This window comes from Betta splendens, chromosome 3 (assembly GCF_900634795.4).
Source record: "Betta splendens chromosome 3, fBetSpl5.4, whole genome shotgun sequence".
Lineage (NCBI taxonomy): Eukaryota > Metazoa > Chordata > Actinopteri > Anabantiformes > Osphronemidae > Betta > Betta splendens.
In genome coordinates this window covers 16899074-16913013 of record NC_040883.2, presented here as the reverse complement: position 1 = coordinate 16913013, position 13940 = coordinate 16899074, and the positions used below count along the sequence as shown (strand labels likewise).

Below are 13940 nucleotides of genomic sequence, written 5' to 3'. Positions count from 1 at the left end.
CTTTGAGCCTTTTCTTTCGCTTCCTAACCTTGTGTACATTTTCTTCATGGCTACATGTTTTGTTTTTTGTTTTTTTTTTAGATGCGGTTGTGAAAATATCCCTAATATGGCTCAATTGTATAAACACACAAATGCAGTTATTGTCCAAACATTTATTATATCTGGTAAATTTCATCATATTGCAGTTTTTGCCTTACAGATAGAATGTGTCATGTACTGAGCTCAATCCTTTGGTGCACTATTATGCTGCTCTTTGACACACATTTTCCCCTGTTCTCTACTTTTCCAAATCTAAGAAACCATTATTCTGTCTTCCTTTGCTTTCACTTTGCTCTGTGAAAACCCAAATTTGTGCTTGTTTATTGCATCCTTAGCTTAGCTCCCCCGACTCACTGTACTGTCTCTGTGCAGTAGACCTCTTTTTCCTCAGGAAGCCCTGCTCGCAGGAAACTAAGGGCGTTGGACCTAACTGTTCACCTTGTTTCCTCCTTTGACAAAAATAATAGTAAATTATGCACATGCACACTGATGGCTGGCATTTTTATGCAGCGCTGCTACATTGAGTGAGCAGTAGTTGTTTTTAATTCATGTGTATATAGAATATATTACCAAGCACTTTTGTGTCTTTTGTGTTCTGTTTATTTTCTTTGTCCTGTGAACAGATCTGCATGTACTTAAGCAATTCAGTACATGTCTGGCTTTACAGCAACAACATTGACTTATATAGCAAAAAAACAATCCAGAGGAAATATGTGTAGTAGGTCACTACTGGCCATCTAGCTCAAGTTAACCCATGATAGCCTCAACTAGTGTGAGTTTTGCATGTTTTTTGTGGGTACTAGGTACACACACAGTACTGAGTGTACTGTGTGTTCTCTTACAATACACATGAGCATACAGCTATTGGCTGACACAGCAATTTTCCCACTCTTGGTGTTTTGCAGATATTACACACTGCTCCTGTTAATGCACACCCTACCTTGAGATTCACACACTTTTATATCATGAGAATGCAATGAGATGCCTGTGCAAAGGGAGGAAAGAGATACTAATGGGGAAAGTCTGTAGAAATGGCTTTTTGTCAGTGACTGTGGTACCATGCATGAGAAGGACACACCTGAGTATGTCTAGATGTGTTCTTACAAGCGGTTTATTTATAAAAAATAAAATGCTCTGTTTGTGCATGTCAGCAATATGCAGATACATACCTTGGCTCCATGTTGTCATTTTTATTCTGGTAGTGTTTGCTGAATTTTATGCCCAGAAGAACACAGAATATGTGTTGAAAGAAGCCTGAGTAATGCATCCCTGTGTGGAATTGGAGAGCTGGCTTTGTAGCTGGATACATTATTTAGTATGTGTGTGGAGACAAAGTGTGTCAGCTGCAGATATTTATTAAATGCCTAGTTTTTAACTTGCTGAGAATTGTGTGGGTGAACGGATGGCCGCAGGCATTCAGAACCAACACAGTCGACTTGTTCTGTGGCGTTGGAGCATGTGCGGGTGTTTCTGTCAATAATGTACCATGTGCTGCTGCTCCTCCATTTCCAATATTCATAGAGCTCTGTCTTTCACTGTAACCATGGCAACAGAAAATGACAAATGGCAGGACTGTGGAAAAGCTCAGGTTGTGTGTAAGGCTAAATGGCATAGCAACATTTCTTCATAAAAAATCAAATCATCGTGATTTTGCAAAGCAAATTGTATTCTTTTCCTTTACCGTGGGGACCATAGGCCATGTTTTTGCTATTAAGGTGAGGACATTGTGACAACTTGGGGACACCTGGCGGTCCCCACCAGTCCGAGGCTATTTTGATGGTAAAGATGTGATTTTAGGGCTGAGGTTAGAATTGAGGTTTGGCTCGGATTACAGTAAAGGTTAGACGTCTGCCTTTATTTGTGAGGGTTGAGGTAAGGAGCTAGGGAAGGCAAGTGTCTGCGTGTGTGTGTTATGGAAATATATAGTATGTAAAACTGAAAATATTTAGCAGGCATGGATTAGCTCAAATAAAAGTGGATTAAAGCAAGAAAATAGTGTTGCTCAATGTTGAAGTGAAGGCAAACGCTATTGGTGGTTGATTGTTATGGTCCGTGTAAAAGAGGCTTCAATATGGTGAGTCTTGGCTCTGGGAAGGCAAAAGGTCCCAGATTCAAAGCCCACCAGAGCACGTGTGTCTTTTTAATAAGACTCTATGAACTACCTCCCTGGGTGTCGCAATTGATGATGATGATTATTATTATTATTATTATTATTATTATTATTATTATTATTTGAAGCTTAACCCTTTTTTTAAAGAAACTCAAGTTTGAAAACACAAAAGATGTTCTGATGATGGTTGACGGTCCTTTCACACATTCACTGGAATCTTGAACATTTCAGAACGAATGAGCCGCATGTGTAAACAGGAACCCATGGATGGACATTACATGTACCTTTGCCTGCTCCTTAGTTAGTTTTATCTTCGACCAAGTTGGTGTGGAGTTAATAGGCTTGTACTTGTGCAGAAATGTTTGGTGTGGTGATATTATAACTGCTAACGCTAGCAGAAGCAACCACGATTAAGATAACCCATGCACTGTTCAAATAATGGACACTCCTGCCAGGTTAATCCATCACTTAATGAAAGTTCTGCTAACCCCCTCAGACATTATTACAAACTTGACACCAGCTTACTAAAGGTACATGTGTTTAAAAAAGCATTCAGAACATTTAACTCCTTCACTGATAGTGACCCTCGGTGTCTTCTATATCCCTCATTAGATTAAAAGCACTGTGCAGTAATGAGCATATTGCTGTTGACAGAATCATATTACAAGATTAACATCGAGGCTCACACCCCAGCCAAAACATAGCACGCATATTTGATGATATGCTGCATAAAATGGCTGTTCATGCAGCACACAGACAGCAGAAAAAACATAAGGGATATAAGAGACAGGCTGTTAAATGAGGGCCTGCTGGTAAAGAGCAGTCTTACCGATGTGTTGGAAATATAGATGCAAACTAGTTGAGCGTTCCATCTTAGCCCTACTCCTTTCAAAAGCCATTGTTTACATGAATAATTTTCAGTGCCAAGCTGGCTCACCTGTGAAGTTTTGTATCAATATTTGGATATTACTAACTGTTAAAGTAACTGAAGCATAATGTCATTGGACATTTCTTGTATTTGCATTTTTTAGAATGGGTGCAACATACCTTTAGATATACACACAGAAACAGAATCTTGTAGATAATTTAGCTAGTGACATTAGTATTTTTAATTGTAAGCTATTTACCTAAAGAGCTAAATCTATTAGTGACAATACGGGGGCATGAACAACTTCACTATGAATCCTTTATTTTTTTTTTCATTCCAGCTACATTGCAACGAAACACTGTCGGTATTAACTGGGACGTTGTTGTACAGTCAGTCTTATATGATGATAAGTCCACGTACACAGGCTGCAAATTTGCAGGTTTCAGGGTTGGGCCTGCGTTTGAAAAGACATCTTTTGAATGTGATTTCCAGTCCAGAGAGCTTGTTACCTTGACAACAGCAGAAGATTTGTAGCAAGAGGAACTGAGTGAGCGAGCATGTGCACTGAGCTTGCCTTGGCATAGATGGGCTGAACAAACAAGCACTGTTGCAAACTGTGTCACGAGCATTGCTGCCTTCTCATTGCAGACCTTTTATTTTCCTTCCCTGATCCCCCTCAATTCACTGCCTCATTTAATATCATGCTTTTATTTAGATGATTTGTTGTTCAGCTGGTATCCACCCTTCCTACCCATCTGACAGACTCACCCTTTTATCTTTGTTATTTAGATGTTTTTTAACTCCATGCTCCAGTTTTCACCCCTTGTCATCCACTAGCCTGCATGTGCTATTTATTACCTCTAATTGCCATCCTCTATGCTGATGCATAGACTAATTCAGATGGGGCTTACCAATAGGTTGTCTGTGTTAGTTACTCATACTGGAGATATAGAGGCTCAGTGTGCTCTGGTCCCTCCCTGCAGAAGCCCAGCTTTATCTATAATGTAGATGCCTTCGAAGAGGTGTGGTGTGCATCTCTTTTTCGGTCTCCTCCCCTTGGCCCATCTCTCCCTTCCCCCAGCTGTCTTCCCACACCCTCCAGTGTCAGGTTTCCCCTTCAGTGTTTGTGCCCCGAAGAGCAGATGACTGAATCTAATTAGTCAAGATATTACAATAAGCTCTGATACCTGATGCTTTGGCATACTGCAGCCCTAAGCCAGGCTGTTCTACCGAGCTGTTGCTTTCTTTTGTTTATTTGGTATAGTGCTTAGACTATGTAAGAAATGTAATGGATGGGTTTGTCACTCACGTCACTTGCTGCTCTTTTTTTTTTTTTTTTTATTCCACACAGGTTCCTCTGTCTGTACCTGAAACTCCCATGAGACAGTCTATAATGACAGCCTTTAATTACTTAAAATACATGTTGAAAACCCAATTAAATTTGTAAATCTTGTCATGATCTAAGTGGACACTACTCACAACTGTATACAGGTCACCCACTGCATTTGTGGAAAAATAGAGTAGCCATGTGAATAATGAAATGTTATGCACATATGGAAGTGTTTGTATGTACAAATGGCGGCATGTGAGCATTTGTACAGCTGTACAAGTTTAGCTCTATCAAAGTAAAAACAAAGTATGATTTAGCCTAAATTACAGAGGGAGAAATTAGCACATTTCAGGAGAAATCGTTTGCTGCAGACTTTTTCTAACCCCAATTTTCCTAAACAAATTAAAAAACATGTCAGGGACAGCAGCAGTGGCACATTTAAGATATTTGAATTAAACATTCTAACAAATACTGGTGGCTCAGTGGTAGAGCATTGGTTTGAGGAGCGGAAGGTCCCACAATATTTACATTGTATGTGATAATGACCAATAAAGGCTTTCTTCTTCTTCTCTTCTTAACGACTCACAATGTCCAGTTACCACTCTGCCTGAATATCATAATACTTCCAGGTTTGTGAAATATGGTGGAAAAACAAAGCAGATCCAACAACCTTTGCCTAGCAGGGTGAGGTTCAGGTTATGGGAAGCTCTAGGTTCTTAATCATTAACTTCCTGTAGTGGAAAATGGGGAAAACACAGGACTAACTGGAGCACTGCTCTGTGGCACTGGAAGGTGGTGTTTTATTGAATAGTCCAGATTTCACATTTAGAAGCAGCGATTCTACCAGTTTGAAAATGGAAGCAGTTCTGTATTCAGATGCCAAATAACAGAAGCAGACAAAAGATGCCTGTCTCCTGGTAGCTAACATTAGAGCCCCTTTCTCCTCTCTAATCCTACAGTACCCTGGGGAGTTCAGCTGCTTTTACGTACACAAAAGCCATGTGTCACCGCCCTCTGTAGGGAGGGCTTGCTGGCTTTTGGTGTTTCACAATTACACATTCTCCCTTTCCCAGTTCTCTCCTGGGTTTCACATCCTAATGCTCAAACCTAGATTTGTTAAATATTAAGATATTGATAGTGTGATGTAACTGTTGCAGCTAAACTAGCAGATGGGTGTGTGCGCTGTAATGTTTAGTCACTGTAATACAATGCTGTTCTTCGAGCTTCAGTGAAGAGACTTATCCTTATCTGCAGTCATAATCTGCCAGAATCAAAGACAGCCTCTCAGTCTTGTTGAAGGTCACAGTGAAAATCAGCTCTCTCACTTGCAGCAAAGTTTTGCAGACTTTGTAAGGCGGCCTTGATTACAGGCATGTGCTAGCTTGGTGTCCTGTGGCTTACAAATGTTTCTGTATCTCACCAATACATGATAACATGTTCAGTGCTGTGATAAGCATGGTACTATAAAACATTACTAAACATACCATTTCATGACAGCAACGTGTCCAGTACACATCCAGATAAATGTAATATGCCGACATGTTGTCATGGTGATGCTGAAAAAGAAATGTGCTGTAATTATGCATGATAATAATGGACACATCCACAGTATCCAGATGGGCTTTTTTGGTAAGCTTACATTGCATAGAATCCAACTTTGACTTTATTTATTATCTCTCACCTCTTCAATTATCTTCACATTGTTAATATGAAAAGAAGCATCTTGACCAATGCAGACAAAATCGTGTATTGCTGCTTTAGTCGTGTCTAATCTGATCAATCCTGTAAGTTGTTTTGTATAAATTTGGCCCGACAGCAATTTTTAGATGTGTACTACACAACACTGAATCACCCTCTCATCTCCAGGTGTAGCTTAGTCAAAACACATTCACTTTTGAGGAATTGTTACTAAGTCTGTTAGTTGGTAGAGTCTTTCAGAGCACAGCAGTGTTTGATATGTATGCACACTTTAAAGCAAGGAAAATTTGTTTTCAGAGGCAGTTTCGTGTTTACTTTTCAGTTAATATGCACAAACAAAAGGTTTTGTAGATCCTTGTTTTCATTGACATAATGCTTGCCAATAATGTGGCATTCATAGTCTTGTTCTTAGTTTACATGTGTGAAATTATGTCAGGCACAAAGCTTTTATGTTATCTTGAACTCCTAAAAAGTAATGATTTCTGAGGTGTGTTTTCTCCTCACTAGTTTAAAACTATTCAGTGGCGTCTGTTAGACCAAAGAAGGGCTGTCTGTGCTGTATTCAAAACCTGGGAGGGTAATGGTTCCTGGTAGGATTATTGCAATCCGGCAATCCTGTACTTCCCTGCTGGGAAAGCCCTGCAGGTTCCACTTCAGAACAAACACAAATACACATCAAACCATCATCCTCCACAGCACTTAGGCCATTCCAGTGAGGTCTGGCCCTAATCCTGTGCTGTGTGCCCACCTGCCAGCCTGCCTGTACTAACATGCCTTGCCCTATATCCTGTAAAACCAGCCACAGGTTCTACCGTATATCGTTTTAAGAGCTGTGAAAGAACAAGGACAAATGATAAATAAATATGTATGTAAATATAGAATTTGGAATTTCAAACCAGACAACTAGTCAATTTTAGGTTAGCATCCAAATTCCTTTTGATGCCTCAAACCCAGTTTGACAGAACAAATGGAGGTCTAAGTAGAAGAAGGGGGTTGGGGCTCCAGTAATTAATGAAATGTTACCAGTCTGGGCCTTCGTTAAATACTGTCCCATGTCATGCCTCCTAAATCCAGATAAACCCTTCTCGTAGTTGGGAGGGGACGGGCCACCAGCCAGCCAGGGTAGGAACATTGGCAGAAGTGGGGTGCTGGACTTTGGCTTGTTGAGCTGAGTAGTCTTGTGCTCCTTTTTGCTACTTATACATTTTACAGTTAAACACTTTTACAGTTGGACAACCATAATTATTTAACTCCTTAAATGCAGCTTTTCAAAATATTAAATGGTTTCACTGAGTTTCTACTTGTCATTTGCTAGTCAAAGACTGTGCATGCAGGACAAGACAATTACATATAAACTGAAAGAACTAATCAATCTGAATACACCCTAATACCCTTTCAGTATAAAGATTGTGCAACTGCATGTTTTGTCCCACTAATTGATACTAGATCTTGTTTTTGGTTTTGTTTTACAGGATTCTGTGGACTCTGCAGCAGCAGGCGATTTTTCTAGTTGGATTTTAGCCCACTGACATTCTACCACAGCCATGGAATCGGTATGTTGACTTGTTTTGGAAGATTTAACAATCAGCCTGGTGCTTGTGCTTTGAAGGTTGCTTATATTGAAACACAATTAGTAAAGCACTTGTTTCTTTTTATAAACATTTTTGGCTTTGGTGTTTTGTCAGTTTTTGGAGTTATCATGATAATTTGTAAGTGCTTCATTTTGGTGTGTTCACATTTATATTTGCGTTTATACAGACATTGAGTTTATCTGGCTTTTGTAGGTCTGTAGTTTGTCCCACATTTTTTGCCTAATGAATGGCATTGTGGAACATCAGTACCTGTTTTTGTTTTCATTTAAAGACATCTCTACCATCTACTGTCAGTCATCTCAGAGACTGTGCAGAAATTGCCTGTACCGACAGGCAGGCTGAAAGAATGGTATCGTTGAGCTCTTTCCACTGGTATGCGTATATTAAGAACAGGGCTTAGTGCGTGCCTAACCTCTGCTTTCCTGTCCCTTTGTCAGAGCCTGTGTGTCTGCATATCTGTGTGTATGTGCATGTACGGCTGTGTTTAAGAGAGAGACTTAAAAGTAGGTCACAGCTTCTGTAATGTAGAACTAGCATGTGTCTACCAATAGGCCTCGATTAGTCCTAGTCCCTTATGCTTCAGTACAACGTTGTGTTGCCTAATGTGTCTGCAGCTGAATGGCCTCATGTAAAATCATGATTGCACGTTTTCTTTTGTTAATCTATACGTCACAAAATAAGAGTTAATTCACACTAAAGTTCTGCATCAGTCAAACACTGGTTCATATTGTTGACGAGTCATAGTTTCTAGGATGCAGTACATTTCAGATTTTTGTCAACAAACATACTGCAATGCAACAGGGAATTAAATGGCCATGGCGATGTTGAAATTTAATGAGATGACAATGAAGGCTTGCCATTGAAGGTTGCATGGATTGTATTTACTGCAGCATATCAGTTATAAAATGGTTCAACAAATCTTCATACTGGATAATAACAGTTCCATGTCAAATCATGTTGAGAGACACATTCTCAAAGAAAGAAATGTGATATGAGTACTGAACACAAAACCAGTTAGTATCAATCCATCATGTATTTGGCGGATTTGAACCTCTGACCCTCTCTAGCAGTGACTAGAGGCAGGAGGGCTAACCAATTCTCTGTCGTGCTGTTCCACCAGTCTTTATGTCTGCCTACTAACCTAAACAGCTGCAACACCAGCTCGCCATCATTTTCTCCTGACATTATTTCTTTCTCTCAATGTATTACTCTTTCATGGCCCCTTTTTGTGTCTGCTCGCCTCTGGTTGAGCACTTTCAACAGAGGCTACTGTTTACCTCATCGAGCTGCCTGTATCTGCTTACTGTCAGTGGAAACCAAGGAAACTGATCACAAAGTTTATTACAGTGCCAGGAGTGGAATACACGCTGTGTTTATGTGGGCTTACTTGGCTGGACATTTACACACAAATCCTGACACTTTTTTCCTTCCTGTCTTCCTGTGTTTCTAGTCACGTGGTTTTGTTTCACTTTATTTCCATTTATTTATATGGCACTAATGTATGTATTTGATGATTTTTATTGTACAACAATACAACTTACGGATTCTGTAGAAAACCTGGCCATCTTTCTTGAGCAAGCTTTAGGTGATAGGAGAAGGAACCTCCTAATGAAGAAGTTTGTGTGAAACTGTGTGAGTGGCCAATTGTCTTGAGCAGTGATGGCAATTGAGTGAGACCAGGAGTTCTGTAAATCAGTGAGAAAAATATTTTGAACTCCTTTTTAAATTGTCTATCTGGTCTGGTCGTCATCCAGAAATTTTCTTTTTTTCACCTCAAGAAATATCCGTTTGGCTTCTACTTGTTAGGGTTTATTATGGTTTGATGGTACATTCTTTTTTTATTCAAATGTGCATATAGCATTGTGATAAATTAATGTTGTATTTTATATATTGTTCTTAAGAACCGAAACAGTGCAGCAGAACTTACCAGTTGCAAATGGTTTAATATGACTAGGCAGTATTTGTCCTTTTTATGTCAGTTGCATGGGATTTATTTGAAAATTTAGTTGCCACTCTTATCTAACTATCAGTAAATGATCTGTGTGTTTTGATTTGGTACAAATTAAAAGCGGAAATATTTTATTAGTGCCTTCATAGCTTTTCGTTTGTCTCCTCCCTTTCCTCTAAAGCAGGCTTGTTGCTTAGTGGGGATTAGTGTGTGCAGCAGATCTGAACAGGGAAGTGAGCTTTGCCAGTCACATTACATAACTCGCCCCCGCTAGAGCGGCTCGGCCTGGCCCGGCTGGAGAGACAACTATAGAGGCTTTGTTTTCCCAACCTTCCCTTCTTCCTCCCCTCTGCTGCTGCACCTCCTCCCCCCATCAGACAGGCTGTATACTGATGTTGTATAGAGGGAGTCTGTTTGCAGGGAACAGGCAAGGCACTGTGGCGTAGGGTGAGGAGAAAACGCTAATAGCAACCTGAATGGCAGGGAGCTCGCATCACAAGCAGAGGAATTTTAGGTCTGCCATAGGGCGAGCAGTTCTAAGGGCATTGCGGAGCAATGTATTGCAGTACTGTGCTTCACTTCTTGCCCTTTTACGTCAGCAAGCCCAGTAGTTGACCGGGGTTTCAGCTAATTCAAGGAGCCTTCTCGATACATGTCAAATTCATTGAGGCAGACTGCTTATGATGAGGTTTGCATATGTTTAATAAATCTTTGGTTTTTGTTTTTATGCCACGGTCCTGTGCTTTTCGACCACACACGTTCACCCTTCCCCACCTGGCGGCCTGCCACTGTTAGTAGAGTGGGAGTGGGTGACCAGTGTACTCTGTGTAATGGAGGAGCAGACCAGTTAGCACTTTGAATGAGTGAATGTAACTTGTAGGAGTGAGAGTGAAAAGACTAAATCACAGTGCATCATGACAGCTTTGTGTTTGGTTCAGGTTGTTTTTTATTTCTGCAGTCTTAAGGACAAATGTTTCCGTTTGATACATTTTAGTAAATATTGTCTAAAACACACATTAGATACATTTAAAATAGGCTTTTGTTTCATATAGACATTGTGCTACTTCAGTAATTCGTCATACACATGGTTTAAAAATTACCATTGTCTTATTGGATGCCGTTTTGATTATTTATTTGTGTTGAAAAGCATAAGTCTACAGGCACCGGAGAAATTTTGGGTCAACAAATTTTAACACAAAACAAGTGCTTACATGAGTAATACAATGGTATGATCCAGTGGCACATCAGTGAGCACAGGATGTTGGCTGGCTTTCGTGAAGGCGTTTCTGTTCTTGCTGGGAGGTCATGGTTGCATCCCATTCTGTTTTCCACAAGCGTAAGTACATGTTAATACAGGCACACACAAACAGGATCTGTACCTGATGTTTAGACTGATTTAGACTCACTGCCGCTTTATAATGTTGGAGGTCTATGAACCACCGTGTAGTCCACACTTCATTGGATGGAACCATGTATTTGAAAAGAAAAAGTAAAGGTTTCGTGCCACAGTCTCCCTGTTGAGTCATAGTCTCTCTTTTCTCTTCTTGTAAATCTAATTAATTTTATTTGTTACTTCTATCTCTGTACTGTGGTTCTTTTTGGATGTGTGGTTTGTTCAGAATGAATAGGAATGTTATCATAGCTCTTTTTGTAAGTGTTTAAAAAATAATTATTGAACTAATCAATATCAACCTAATACCCAATATATAAACATCACTCATTTAATATAGAGAAACAAAATTTTCATCTTTTTATAAATGCTGTCATTATGTGATGTTTTCAAGTTATTGTACTGAAGTCAATGTGTTATTCTTAAGCCCTGGACATGGTTGCTTTCTAACAAAGTCTGTTGTACTGCTGCAGTGCTTTTTTTTTGTGAGACAGTCAAGAAATTGTCTCAAGTTTGCATTTTTATACTTACTTGGCTTCATCACTGCATTTGGAGTTGGACTTGAGCGTGCTTTGAGTGTGTCAGCCATGAGCCAAGTTCCCATCAAAGAGTAGCTGCTACACCAAAGACTGTGTTTAGATGTGAAGGCTAAATTTAGAGTTGCTAGGCCGTTGTCCAAGGTGGGGGAGGATAAGATAACATCGAAGAAGCCCTCCTTTCTTACAATTTGGATTTGTTTGTCCATCCAGTAAGTCTCATCCATCTGGATCTGCCAGTCTTCATCTGTACCCTCAGCATGTCACACCATGACTTCCATTTGTCCCGCATTCATGCAGAATGTGATGTGCGGTACAACTAAACATTGCTGTTGTTGCAGCATTTTCCCATCATTAGAACTCTCTATAGGCAGGTCGGCATTGATCGACTGGACTGCTTGATAATAGTACCTGTTCAAAGGACCTTCAATATTGTTACTGCTTTTAATGTTAACTATGCTTCGCAATTTATTTCTGGACATATCAGATAGCTTTCAGCTACTACTCTAAAATTCTTTTGCATAGTTTGAGAGCCTGAATTGTTAATTGAACCTCATGCTTGACTGTCTTCAGTTTGTATGTGAAACTCTGCTCTAATATTTTGCAGTTTGACGGTGCAATGCAAATTCTACTATATTAAGGCAGTCAAAACATCACAGTTGGTTATTAAAGGTTAATGTGAGCAACTGATGTTCCTGCTCTACAGCTTCTTGTCATAATGGCAATGTTAATGGACTCTGATTGTGATTTGTTTATGTCAGAAAGGCATCTGGTTTCAGGAAATTCAGCCCTGAATGGGAGTGGATATGTGTGTCCAAATTCCATCAATCCCATCCATCAAAAACATGCACTTACACACTCATTCACAGCTGTACCACAAGGCTTGCTTACAGCTGTCTCTGTCTGGCCCCACTCTTCTGTCCCCCTCATAGCCACAAACCAAGTGACCTTGGTTTCAAGTAGCTGTACTCTGTAAGAAAGCCAACACCTCTCCCGGGATGGGCTGACCTTGTTGTCTGACACACAGCCTCTTCTTCGTCACTTGCTTATACGCACTTCTCAACATCAGTTTTATAAACGAGTCATGTGGTCAATTCCTTATTTGTAATATGGTAAAGTGTAATATAGGACAGAGGAACAGGCATTGTTGTACTGTTAAAATACAAAAGGCAGGACAACTAAGGCTTCAGCAGGTTTAGGCTTCACCCTAGCCAGGTGTTCGTTCAACAGACCTTTCCCAGTGACAACATACCCCTTTTTTATGAGGGCGTGTACACCATTGTACACAAGTTACACCCCCCTCCCCTCCCGTGCTTGGGCCTTTGATTTTTTTGCAGCTGTGCATCAGTGGCTCGGTCCCAGCACGTGTATTCATTTTGTCAAAGACTCCTAAAAGAACTAAGCAGCACTCAACCGGACATTCTCTCTTAATCAGTATGATTGTGGCCCATCTGAGTTTTTTATGGAAAAGTGCCAATATGTGTGTTTTTATACCACTATGTCCCGGTCACAAGATGTCATAAATGTCATGAGCACAACCAATCAGTATCTGCCACGAATACGTCAGGGGAAAATCCACAATGCAACTTGCTGATATCAAACAGACTTTGGACTCGATAGGTTGCTGAAGCTAGGTCCAGGAAGTCTCAGGTTTTTCCTTTTTATACGTGCCTTTTGCCAGTGTGTAACAGTAAATATGTGAAAAGGGCTATACATCCATAAGGAGGACCACATTATTACACGCTTTTTTTTTAATAATGCTGGTTTGTCATACTAAATATTTGTATCTCTCCATCAGGACTAAAGTGATTGAGTTTGGTTCTGAGCACCTAAAGCATGTGACTTTGAGCCATCCCTTAAGTTAATTTATCCTGTATCGACTGTGTGGTCACTGAAGCTGATGCTATAGAAATGTCCTTTTTGAGCCACACCTCCTGTGTAAACATTTTGCATATTTCTTGGTGTCCATAAACTTTATAAAAGCTTGATTGTCCTACTGAAAATTTAAGATCCTTACTCCTTGCACCTCTATGGCTAACTAACATCACAGATTGGCATGTAGGATCTTAAGCTGTTTAAAAATGCAGCACCTAGCAGTGTGCTACCTGCGGTCTGTCAGTTTGCTAGCTTGTTTAGTTATGGCAGACATGTTAAAATGTAAATTAAGCTACATAATGTAAACAACTACATGATATCCTAAAGAAATATAAAGGAAAATAGACTGAGTTTTTTTGGCCTTTAATTAAATAGACCTTTACAACAATAAATATTTTTATATGTCTAGTCCAGGTATGCAGTGTTTTTTTTTTTTTTTTTTTTTTTTTTTACAATGCAACAGGGCACAGGCTTTGAAATAGCTGGGCTATGACCAATAGACAGCCATGGGGACAGATGAGGAAGGAGATGGAGCTCTTTAACTTAACCCTTCC

At 39.9% G+C, this 13940-nt stretch overlaps 1 protein-coding gene across 5 annotated transcripts in view; it reads left to right on the top strand.

Annotated features, from left to right (window-relative positions):
* The window catches only part of ankrd11 (ankyrin repeat domain 11), a 70821-nt gene that overhangs the window by 8387 nt on the left and 48494 nt on the right, over window positions 1-13940 (top strand). For 4 of the 5 annotated variants that reach the window (XM_055507618.1, XM_029144865.3, XM_029144866.3 and 1 more), the window contains exon 2: window positions 7518-7598. The exons of the other annotated variant lie outside the window; for it this stretch is intronic. The gene's annotated coding sequence lies outside the window, so the exon portion shown is untranslated. The remainder of the gene's footprint in view (window positions 1-7517; window positions 7599-13940) is intronic. 5 annotated transcript variants of the gene reach the window in all.